The 5,184-nt window shown below is 33.2% G+C and overlaps 1 protein-coding gene across 3 annotated transcripts in view; it reads right to left on the bottom strand.

Moving 5' to 3' along the window:
• Nucleotides 1–4,554, bottom strand: part of LOC116852496 (protein TANC2) — a 160,954-nt gene extending 156,400 nt beyond the window's left edge. For all 3 annotated transcript variants that reach the window (XM_032832940.1, XM_032832941.1, XM_032832945.1), the window contains exon 1: nucleotides 3,616–4,554. The gene's annotated coding sequence lies outside the window, so the exon portion shown is untranslated. The remainder of the gene's footprint in view (nucleotides 1–3,615) is intronic.
• Between the last annotated feature and the right edge of the window lie 630 nt (nucleotides 4,555–5,184).

Here is a 5,184-nt window from a genome sequence, read left to right as displayed (position 1 = left end):
CTCTCTCTCTCTCTCTCTCTCTCTCTCTCTCTCTCTCTCTCTCTCTCTCGTTTATCTCTCCTCAGCCTCAACATCAGTCACTTCAACTTGGTTAGGAAGCTGCGCTAATGTGAGGCACGCGCGCGCATGATGACGAACACGTGCATGTGCAGCCGTGCGGAGAATCCCGATATGACAAGCGATCTATCAAAATTCGAGAAACACATTTTCAGTATCACATTTTGAATTTTGCAATCAACCGTACTGAGGATTCGAATATTGTTAAGAAATATATGTTTATGAAACAAATGTTGGATTTGAACGCACGCTTGAGCCCAATCACCTCAACTGCATACGAGAGGGTAGCTATGTCCCGACTTGACGAGTGACTATTGGATGCCGACGAAAATAGCGATGCGACAGCGTCACACCTATGGATACAACGAGCGTCGGCATCGTCTAGAGGAGAGAGAAAGAGGTGGAAAGAGAGAGAGAGAGAGAGAGAGAGAGAGAGAGAGAGAGAGAGAGAGAAACAGGGAAAGCGAAAGCGAGGAGGCACCGACTTTCCTGGAGGAAGTTCTATTTTCAGTTTGAATCTAAACATCTATTGTCTACGCGATCAAAAATTCCTATCCGACTTGTAAAATTGCTTACTTATTAAGCAGAGATTTTCTGATTTAGATAGCCGAAAAATAGAAGATTTTAAGCACTTAAAAAATGGCCTTACAGTCGTAGCGCAAATTATCTTGATACGACAGATTAACTGAAATGAATATATGACTAGCAAACACTACGATACCGCACGTGTTTTGTACATAATTTCTATCATAATTTCTATATTATTAAAATGCTGCTGCTGTAAATTGTACGTACCACAGACAATTTTTTAACTGATATAAATAACAGCAATAAATTTTAATTGTTGTTTAAACTGTTTAGAACTCTACCTGACCAGCAAAATATATTTTTTTGAGTGACAAATTTCCTTCAAAAAAATTAATAAAGATATCAATGTAAGGTTCTAACTATATTATTTATATATCATTGTTTTGAATATAAAAATTATTTTTTAAAAATTAAAATTTCGTTCAGATTTTTTGTGCTGTGTCACTAGACGCCTCTGACTGGAGTTTAACATTACAACTCATATGACAATCTCAGACAAATGGGGTAAGAAAATTTAAGAACTGTATTAAATTTACTGAAATGTATGAACCTAAATCCTTTATAAAGTACCCAAACTTAGTATTTTTCGCACTAAATAAAAAAGAAAGGAAGAAAAAGTCTTGTACTTTAAAGTGCCACTATTTTATTAAATTCCGACTTTCAGTAAAAAAAATTCAGTAAATTTAATAAGTTTTTATATCTTCTTATTCAATTTATTTCAAATTATTACGTGAGCTATAATGGTTTTTACTAGTTAAAGATGTTCGGCTTAATACAAAAAACTTGGACGACGAAATCAATTCTTTTTTTTAATACAAAACAATATTTTATACTTGGGACAATGGTAAATAATCAAAATCCTATGTTGAAATCTTTATTCATTTCTTAAAAAAAAAGTCGTAAAAACGACTCCTATTTTTTAACCATCTAAACCAAAACTTCCTTTTAAAGAATTAAAAGATTGCGTTAAATTCTGTTGTACATAGAACGCGATACAATTACCTATTTATACTTATAATATTAGAATTACCATTGTCTTCAATCATCATATGCCATGATAGATAACTGTAGTTATGAAATATTAAGGAGATGCCAAAGTGAATAATAAACTCCTACTATCGACTCTTATCGATAATGTAGAGACGGTCGTCAAAATATATCATGTAAATATTAATACAACCGTGCTACTCTTTTCTTATTTCTTATATATATAAATCTCATATAAATGTATTAGTTTCTTTTATCATATTTAATGACATCAACCACATATTTAATGGCATCAACCACATATAGAAATCGTTCTGCGATTTCCATATATTTTATAGCTTTTAAATTCAGTTATAAAAAAAATACAATGTATTCTTTGAAGTTTTCCTAAGCAAAGCAAACATATGTTTGATATGTACCAACTGCAGAACTTTAGTAATTTACGCAAACTAATAGCTGGAGGTGTCAATTTTGAAATGCGCTTTATCGTTTTCATCACATATTAAACAACGTTCCACATCATTTTTTACGTGCTTTAGTTGTATTAAGAAAGCATTCTTAATTTTGTGTAATCAATGAAATGTAAAATGTAAAATTTGCAAAAAACGTATTGTATTTGTATTTTATCGATAAAATTCTCAAAGTATGATATTCCTTTAAGATAATATATACTGATTAATGTCAGTGACAAAAAAAAGGTAGCAACAATTTTTTCAGTGAGTTTTATAACATATCTACATGCAATAAAAAAATTTGTTTTTAGTAATTCTCAGAAGATAAATTGTCCTATTGAATGCCAGGCACATTTTAAAGTTCGTCGAGATAAAAAGTGTTACAATTTTTTCTTTCTCTGTTTATACAAAAATAAAAGGCTAAAAATCGAAAATTGAAAAAAAATATTCTATTACTTGTACGGTGAGTTATCAATGCATGAATGATTTATTTGACGTTCGGATTTTGATCGAATGTGACAAAGAAGCATTGTACATGTGCGATTAGCAAGATAAATTTGACATCGTAACTCAAACCATGTAGAAAACATCATTCGTAATCGTCAACGTGTGCGAAAAATGGCAACGATCTTGTTATGTACCGTAGATGTGTGAGTAACGAGTAAATACGCGCGTACGTCAGCTTATAATTACATCTGCTTCCTGGACAAAGCCGATTTCCTCGAGAAATCATCCCTCAAGAACGTATCCCATAAGCTTAGATTGTTCGAATCGCGCGCTAATGTAAGTAATCGAGTATTCGAGAAATCAATTGATCAATCGTTGCATGCGGGCATATAACATATTATTAGTATAATAATTAGTTTAAGTAAAAGTACAACTATGTTAGTTATTACATTAATTAGAGAAAACTATAAAAGAAGCCGTGTGTCGTGTATCGCGTTTTTGTCATCGTTGTTTCTCACGAGCTCCTTGCAAACTCTAAATCGATATTTCTTTCAATAATTTCTATCCGCTTAAATGTTGCAGTTCTGACATATCTTTATATACAAAGAAAAATATTGCAGCAAAAATTACAACAAAATTTTATTAATATTTGTACCATACAAAAAAATTATGACTGAAATTATTATATATTTGTTTAAAAATGTTATGTACGTTTAACCTTTTTAACTACAAAATTATTGTGATTGCTTCAATGTTTTTTATATCGTATGTTTGGTAGATCATTAAATTTTTGTTATTTCTGTAGTAATTTATATTACAATATCAGTATACTTGAACTTTACTAAAAGCATTGTAAAGTGAAATATAATGTCAACGTAATTTTAACTATAATATCTTCTCCGTGTTTGAATTCCCGACTTCAAATACTGTTAAAGAAACTCGCGTCTTAAATTGTCCGGAAAACAAAAGTTTTGATTGTCTATACTTTTAAGCTTGAAGTTTAATTGTGGAAAACTTGGAGATCTTCAATGTGATTACACCTATATGCGACTACGAGAGAAACTGAAGTCGCATGAAAGCTCACCGGTGCGTCTCAGCCTCGAAATAGCAGCGGCGTCGGGCCGTCGACTCCTCTCGGGATTCTCACGTTCCGCGCCTATACGACGGCACTTTCTTCCTTTCTTCCTCTTCGATTTCTTCAGGACGCACAATTATCTTGGACCGGACAAAAGGGAAATTCGTCATGAATAGAACGAACGGAAAGTGGTCAAATGCGCGAGTGTGAGAATCGAAGAGGGAAACTTGAGGTGTGCTCGGAGCTGCTCGCCTTCACGTCAAAGACACTTTGGACATATAATATAATACGAATAAATAAATAGAAAAATAAATATGCAGAAACCGTCCAAGTAAATGAGTGAAGTTTGGCGAATAGGTCGCGCGAGCCACCTTGTTCCCTCCGACGAACAACTCCCGAGCGAGTCAGCGCGCTACGACCGACTGAATCGCGCTGCACTGACTCGCTCTCGAGGTACGAGAAAGCTTGGCATGAGCTTTTCTCCCTTGTGCCTCATCCCACCAGGCCTCCCTTTTTACGCTCCGGGACGGAGGGCGTTCGTACACTTCTATTTTGTCACGCCACTGTTCTGAAGCGTAAAAGTCGTGTCGAAAAAGGCAACGAGTGATTTTAATGGACCAACGTTCGTCGAAATTCCTTTATAAGCTATTATTTTTATTTTGATCACGAATGTACCGCCTTATTCTGTGACATATATATCATACTCTTGAAATTTTACTCGAAACGATATACAGGGTGTCTCAGATTCTCCTCTACAATTTTTGTAGGAACGTAGAACGGATTGAGATGAATATAAAAGTTCCATATCGTTTTGCGATATTCGTAATAAATATTCTCGAAATATTAATTAAAGAAGATTGAATGATCACACGCGATATAGTAGAGCTATAGTGGCGTCATCTACAACTGTGTATATATATATATATATATATATATATATATATATATATATATTAGGTCAAATTAAACAAAAAAGTTCTCTACCATTTTGCAAATGATTTGATAAATTTTTAAATATTAATTAAAGAAGATTTGTGCATTATCGCGCACAATCATGTAACAATTTTCCTTTGTTAATAACTAAAAATGTGGTTATTTGCAAAATGATAAAAGACTCTTTTGTTCAATTTGACCTAATGTATACAAGCATACAACAGCACACATCGCCACTACAGCTCACCTACCATATCACATGTGATCATTTACTAATTTTCTTTAATCAATTATTTTCGACTATTATTGCAAATATCGCAAAATGATATAGGATTTTTCACTTCAATTCACAGATTGTTCACTTCAATCCGTCCCCACAAAAATTGCGGAGGAGAATCTGAGACACTTTATATGTGGAAATACTACCACGCGAAATCGTAAGACTAAATGTTTCACTATAATTTATTCTGACTTCATATAAATGCATATTTCAATTTATTAGAATGAATTTGTTCTTCTATGTGTATGTGTGTATATGTATGTATGGGTGACACGATGAAACATATCAGATTCAATTTACTTTCAAGTGATTTCAAGTGAAAATATTCACTCGACGATTCAGAGTGTGAAAACCGCTATATGAGC

This window comes from Odontomachus brunneus, unplaced genomic scaffold (assembly GCF_010583005.1).
Source record: "Odontomachus brunneus isolate Ranch 3 - 2012 unplaced genomic scaffold, Obru_v1 Obru_scaffold_230, whole genome shotgun sequence".
Lineage (NCBI taxonomy): Eukaryota > Metazoa > Arthropoda > Insecta > Hymenoptera > Formicidae > Odontomachus > Odontomachus brunneus.
The sequence above is the reverse complement of the archived record's forward strand: the minus strand, read 5'-3'. Positions and strand labels throughout refer to the sequence as shown.